The sequence below is a fragment of the Oncorhynchus mykiss genome, chromosome 21, assembly GCF_013265735.2.
Source record: "Oncorhynchus mykiss isolate Arlee chromosome 21, USDA_OmykA_1.1, whole genome shotgun sequence".
Classification (NCBI taxonomy): Eukaryota; Metazoa; Chordata; class Actinopteri; order Salmoniformes; family Salmonidae; genus Oncorhynchus; species Oncorhynchus mykiss.
The window spans coordinates 23356865-23364748 of record NC_048585.1 but is presented as its reverse complement, the minus strand read 5'-3'; positions in this window follow the sequence as shown (position 1 = coordinate 23364748).

Genomic DNA, 7884 nt, shown 5'->3' with positions numbered 1-7884 from the left:
GCTATTGTCTTTTAAATGACCTTGTGGTTTAGTTTAAAACACTCCAATTTCACTATTTTTCCTCTTGGTTGTTTTAGGGGGAGGGATGATTTGTGTTAGTCTGGCAAAATTCTACGAAGTTTTCATTTAATAATAAACTGGGTATCAATTACTTTTACAGTAGTACGAAGGACTGGCAATTGCAATTATTGTTCTCACTGTATATTAGTCCTTCAACTCAGCATCTTTCCCCATCACTACTGTTTCCTGTCTTTCTTCTCTCCTTAGGACACCAGCCAATGTGACAGTAACTTTGTATATCATTGGATTATGCATTTCCATTTCAAACTGAAACTCTCAATTTGAACTTCTAGCCATACCTGGGTGTAGAAGGGGAAGGGACCCATGCCCATAGGGGCTTCTCTGTCTTATTTTTCCTCCATTTCCCTCAGCAGTGGAAATTCACTGAGTACTGATTATGGCAGGAGAGTGTTGGCTCAGCTGTGTGCTTTAAGAACCCATGATGTCAGACCCATATTTTCCTTGGAGAGCCTCTCATCAGCTGCATTGTTCCAGGAAACCATGGTTTGTTCTCTGGGCAACAAAGAGGCCTGCCCAATCGTAGCCCCTTACACCCACAACTCTGCCTGCTGCAAGACAGTCCTAAAGGCCCCCACTTCCAAGCATCCACCCCCACACCAGACAGACTTCAAGGCCCCCACCTTCATCTTCACAACAACAGAAATCTGTACACAGTGAGCATCCTGGAGCTCCCAGCATTACGTACTCCTCTCCCAGCTCTGTACTGTTTTTGCTATAGGAGTTGAGAGTCGGCGATGAAAAGCAGCGTGTTAGAACAGGACAAGGAAATAATATGTTGCTCCACAGAGAACCATAACATGATGCTGCTGATGGTGTCATCTGGCGAGGTCTTCAGAGGGTTTCGGTTCTGACTGAAAGATGTATTTGACCGGATTACAACACCGCCCCCTGACAGGTGACGCAAGCAGCAGCGAGAGATGATGGGAAAACTGTCCCCACAGCCAGCCATCTCTCTAAGTTTTGATGGGCAATTAAGCTGTCAAACCCAGAGGGAAACTTTTAACCAAGATAGCAAACATTAAGGCAGTAGCGGCATACTGTGACAAGTCAATCAACAGTTTCATATATCTGATATATTTTGGCAAACATGTCATTATTAGAAGTCATTATTCCCGAAAATAAAGATATCACCAGTGCCCTGTTTTTGATCCACATAACATACACACTTATTTACCTCTCCTGATCCCTGTGTTTGAGTTGTTTACTACCCAATTGAAATGTTTCATGATGTATTGGCTGAGCCAATAAAAATCATCAGAACAAGGTGCACAGATTCTCTGATCCAACAACTGAAGATTGGAAACACTCATGTTCAACTCTCCCTCTGACTTCAAAGGAGATCAAACAAATATGACCGGAGAACACAAAGGACATCTTGCTCCTTTAAGATTATTTAGCTATTCCCTTTTATGTTAATGTGCTTTAGTTGTAGAATTATGATAATGTTTTCCTAGAAATGTAACACAGGGGAAAACAGCAAAACCCCCAGATAAAGAGCCTGAGCCTCACCATCTCAAAGGTCATTGAAGAAAGGAGGGGGTTCATCCACATATGCTTTAACTACAGGGTCTTCCAAGATTAACAAGCAGGGCTGATATAAGACAAATTGATATCAATTGTGTTTTTGCGTGCTAAAATACAAAAAATACCACAGGACTGTTCACATTTGGAGAGAGAGAGAGAGACAGAGCAGATGAGAGCAGATGAGCTCCTGCATTTTTCAGCATGCTTTTACAAAAAGATAGATTTAGAGTTAGATACAGTACATTCGGTAAAATCTTTAAACAGGTCGACATTCACAAGGCCACAGGGCCAGACGGATTACCATTACGTGTAGTCTGAGCATGCTGGCAAATGTCTTCACTGACATCCTCGACCTGTCCCTGACCGAGTCTGTAATACCAACATGTTTTAAGCAGACCACCATAGTCCCTGTGCCCAAGAACACCAAGGTAACCTGCCTAAATGGCTACCAACCCGTAGCACTCACGTCGATAGCCACAAAGTTCTTTGAAAGGCTGGTCATGGCTCACATCAACAACATTATTCCAGAAACATTAGACCCACTCCAATTTGCATACCGCCCCAACAGATCCACAGATGATGAAATCTCTATTGCACTCCACACTGCCCTTTCACACCTGGACAAAAGGAACACCTATATGAGAATTCTATTCATTGATTACAGCTCAACGTTCAACACCATAGTGCCCTCAAAGCTCATCACTAAGCTAAGGACCCTAGGACTAAATTCCTCCCTCTGCATCTGGATCCTAGACTTCCTGACGGGCCGCCCCCAGGTGGAAAGGGTAGGTAACAATACATCTGCCACGCTGATCCTCAACACGGAGGCCCCTCAGGGGTGCGTGCTCAGTCCCCTCCTGTACTCCCTGTTCACCCATGACTGCATGACCAACACCATCATTAAGTTTGCCGACAACACAGCAGTGATCACCAACAACAACCTTTCCCTCAACGTGATCAAGACAAAGGAGATGATTGTCGACAACAGGAAAAGGAGGACCGAGCACGCACCCCATTCTCATTGACGGGGCTGTAGTGGAGCAGGTTGAGAGCTTCAAGTTCCTATCATGGTCCAAACACATCAAGACAGTCGTGTAGAGGACACGACAATGCCTTTTCCTCCTCAGGAGACTGAAAAGATTTGGAATGGGTCCTCAGATCCTCAAAGAGTTCTACAGCTGCACCATCGAGCGCATGCTGACTGACTGGTTGCATCACCTCCTGGTATGGCAACTGCGTACGGCCCAGTACATCACTGGGGCCAAGCTTCCTGCCATCCAGGACCTCTATACCAGGCGATGTCAGCGGAAGGCCCAACAAATTGCCAAAGACTCCAGCCACCCTAGTCATTTACTGTTCTCTTTGCTACCGCATGGCAAGCGGTACCGGAGCGCCAAGTTTAGGTCCAAAAGGCTTCTTAATAACAACTTCTACCCCAAGCCATAAGACTCCTGAACAGCTAATCAAATGGCTACCCGGACTATTTGCATTGTCCCCACTCCCATGTTTACGCTGCTGCTACTCTGTTTATTACCCATGCATAGTCACGTTACCTCTACCTACATGTACATATTACCTCAATTACCTCTACCCCACCCAAATGCAGAGCCCTTTAAAGTCCCCTCCTGCTGTTCAGAGGTCATTACAATACAGTACTCTCTGGATGTAAAACAATGAAAGGCACGAAAAGAGTACAAAAAGAAGCTCCTTCTGGAAAATCAAAATACTCTTTCTGCTGACTACTATAAAAATGGGAACCTAAGCAAATTAATCTTCCACATAGACCATCCCCTGGCATTGCGCAGTGCTATATTAACACACTACCCCTCTGTTAAGGGGGGGTGTTAGCGATGGGTAGAAACTCTGGTTATTAGACAAAGAGGACTCTGAGTCAGCCAATGTTAACCTGTACAAGTCTGGAACAGTAATGGTAGGCGGCAACCCCAAACAGTTTCAGCTGGACTTTCACATAATCAAAGAGATAGCTCAGCAGGATAAGCTCTCTCTTGAGAAAGAGACCCAGAGTCTTTCAGAGCGTTCACCGTCAGCCCACTGACACCCGTATCAGATCACAGCAAAATCAGTCTTCTTGAACAGAGCAATACTCAATAATGAGGCATCAAAGCCAAAGGAACTGAATAAAATTAAGAAATGCTATAGATGGAAGGAAAGTACTGTGGAAACCTACTAAACAGTATATTTGACCTACAAGCTTCCCTATCAAATAAAAAAATGTCAAACAGAAAACCGAAGAACAATAACAACAATGAAAAATGGTTTGATGAAGAATGCAAAACCCTAAGAAAGAAATTGAGAAACCTATCCATCCAAAAACAGAGACCCAGAAAACCTGAGCCTACACCTTCACTATGGTGAATCACTAAAACAATACAGAAATACACTGCGGAAAAAGAAGGAACAGCAAGTCAGAAATCAGATCAATGTAATTGAAGAATCGATAGACTCTAACCAGTTTTTGGAAATTTGGAAAACAAACAACAACATGAAGAGCTATCTATCCAAAATGGAGATGTTTGTGTAAACCACTTCTCCAATCTTTTTGACCCTAGAACAAAGAACAAACAGCAAAAAATAATACATGATCAAATACAAATCTTAGAATTAATGATTAAAGACTACCAGAACCCACTGGATTCTCCAATTACATTGAATGAACTACAGGACAAAATACAAACCCTCCAACCCAAAAGGGCCTGTGGTGTTGATGGTAACCTCAATGAAGTTATCAAATATACAGACCACAAATTCCCATTTTAAACTCTTTAACATCATCATTAGCTCTGGCATCTTCCCCAATATTTGGTAACAAGGACTGATCACCCCAATCCACAAAAGTGGAGACAAATTTGACCCCAATAACTACCGTGGGATATGCATCAAGTGCAACCTTGGGAAAATCCTCTGCATTACCGTACATTTCCTCAGTGAAAACAATGTACTGAGCAAATGTCAAATTGGCTTTTTACCAAATTACAGTACGACAGACCACAAGTTCACCCTGCACACCATAATAAAAAAGAAAAAAAAGTAAAGTCTGCTCATGCTTTGTTGATTTCAAAAAAGCTTTTGACTCAATTTGGCATGAGGGTCTGCTATACACATTGATGGAAAGTGGTGTTGGGGGGGAAAAACATACAATATTATAAAACCCATGCACACAAACAACAAGTGAATGGTTAAAATTGTAAAAAAAAAATACACACATTTCTTCCCACATGGCCGTGGAGTGAGACAGGGATACAGCTTAAGCCCCACCCTCTTCAACATATATATCAACGAATTGGTGAGGACAGTAGAACAGTCTGCAGCACACGGCCTCAACCGACTAGAATCTGAAGTCAAATGTCTACTTTTTGCTGATGATCTGGTGCTTCTGTCACCAACCAAGGAGGGCCTACAGCAGCACCTATGTCTTCTGTACAGATTCTGCCAGACCTGGGCCCTGACAGTAATCTCAGTAAGACAAAAATAATGGTATTCCAAAAAATATCCAGTTTCCAGGACCCTAAACAAAAATTCCATCTAGACACTGTTGCCCTAGAGCACACACAAAACTACACATACCTCGGTCTAAACATCAGCGCCACAGGTAACTTCCACAAAGATGTGAAAGATCTGAGAGACAAGGCAAGAAGGCCCTTCTATGCCATTAAAAGCAACATAAAATTCAACATACCAATTAGGATCTGGCTAAAAATACTTGAATCAGTTATAGAACCCATTGCCCTTTATGGTTGTGAAGTCTGGGGTCCGCTCACCAACCAAGAATCCACAAAATGGGACAAAAAACAAATTGAGACACTGCATGCAGAATTCTGATAAAAATATCCTCCTTGGGGCCTCCCAGGTGGCGCAGTGGTCTAGGGCACTGCATCGCAGAGCCCAGAGACTCTGGCTTCGCGCCCAGGCTCTGTCGCAGCCGGCCGCGACCGGGAGGTCCATGGGGCAATGCACAATTCGCCTAGCGTCGTCCGGGTTAGGGAGGTTTTGGCCGGTAGGGATATCCTTGTCTCATCGCGCACTAGCGACTCCTGTGGCGGGCCGGGCGCACGGTGTTTCCTCCGACACATTGGTGCGGCTGCGCGCTGTGTTAAGAAGCAGTGCGGCTTGGTTGGGTTGTGTTTCGGAGGACGCATGGCATTCGACCTTCGTCTTTCCCAAGCCTGTACGGGAGTTGTAGCGATGAGACAAGATAGTAACTACTAACAATTGGAAACCATGAAATTGGGGAGAAAAGGGGGTAAAAAAAAAATATATATATACAGTGCCTTGCGAAAGTATTCAGCCCCCTTGAACTTTGCGACCTTTTGCCACATTTTAGGCTTCAAACATAAAGATATAAAACTGTATTTTATTGTGAAGAATCAACAACAAGTGGGACACAATCATGAAGTGGAACAACATTTATTGGATATTTCAAACTTTTTTAACAAATCAAAAACTGAAAAATTGGGCGTGCAAAATTATTCAGCCCCTTTACTTTCAGTGCAGCAAACTCTCTCCAGAAGTTCAGTGAGGATCTCTGAATGATCCAATGTTGGCCTAAATGACTAATGGTGATAAATACAATCCACCTGTGTGTAATCAAGTCTCCGTATAAATGCAACTGCACTGTGATAGTCTCAGAGGTCCGTTAAAAGCGCAGAGAGCATCATGAAGAACAAGGAACAAACCAGGCAGGTGCGAGATACTGTTGTGAAGAAGTTTAAAGCCGGATATGGATGCAAAAAGATTTCCCAAGCTTTAAACATCCCAAGGAGCACTGTGCAAGCGATAATATTGAAATGGAAGGAGTATCAGACCACTGCAAATCTACCAAGACCTGGCCGTCCCTCTAAACTTTCAGCTCATACAAGGAGAAGACTGATCAGAGATGCAGCCAAGAGGCCCATGATCACTCTGGATGAACTGCAGAGATCTACAGCTGAGGTGGGAGACTCTGTCCATAGGACAACAATCAGTCGTATATTGCACAAATCTGGCCTTTATGGAAGAGTGGCAAGAAGAAAGCCATTTCTTAAAGATATCCATAAAAAAATGTTGTTTAAAGTTTGCCACAAGCCACCTGGGAGACACACCAAACATGTGGAAGAAGGTGCTCTGGTCAGATGAAACCAAAATTGAACTTTTTGGCAACAATGCAAAACGTTATGTTTGGCGTAAAAGCAACACAGCTGAACACACCATCCCCACTGTCAAACATGGTGGTGGCAGCATCATGGTTTGGGCCTGCTTTTCTTCAGCAGGGACAGGGAAGACGGTTAAAATTGATGGGAAGATGGATGGAGCCAAATACAGGACCATTCTGGAAGAAAACCTGATGGAGTCTGCAAAAGACCTGAGACTGGGACGGAGATTTGTCTTCCAACAAGACAATGATCCAAAACATAAAGCAAAATCTACAATGGAATGGTTCAAAAATAAACATATCCAGGTGTTAGAATGGCCAAGTCAAAGTCCAGACCTGAATCCAATCGAGAATCTGTGGAAAGAACTGAAAACTGCTGTTCACAAATGCTCTCCATCCAACCTCACTGAGCTCGAGCTGTTTTGCAAGGAGGAATGGGAAAAAATTTCAGTCTCTCGATGTGCAAAACTGATAGAGACATACCCCAGGCGACTTACAGCTGTAATCGCAGCAAAAGATGGCGCTACAAAGTATTAACTTAAGGGGGCTGAATAATTTTGCACGCCCAATTTTTCAGTTTTGGATTTGTTAAAAAAGTTTGAAATATCCAATAAATGTCGTTCCACTTCATGATTGTGTCCCACTTGTTGTTGATTCTTCACAAAAAAATACAGTTTTATATCTTTATGTTTGAAGCCTGAAATGTGGCAAAAGGTCGCAAAGTTCAAGGGGGCCGAATACTTTCGCAAGGCACTGTATATATATATATAAATATATATATATGCTCCTTCTACAATGTAAAACACCAAATAATGCATGAAGAGCAGAATTAGGCCGATACCCGCTAATTATCGAAATCCAGAAAAAAGCAGTTAAATTCTACAACCACCTAAAAGGAAAGTATTCTCAAACCTTCCATAACAAAGCCATCACCTACAGAGAAATGAACCTGGCCACAAAATTAGGTGGAAACTGAGCTGCACCTCCTACCAAATGTATGACTATACTGTATAAGAGACACATATTTTCCTTAGATTACACAGGCCCACAAAGAATTAAAAATCAAATCAAATTTTGGTAATCTTCCATATCTATTGTGTGAAATACCACAGTGAGCAATCGCAGCAGCA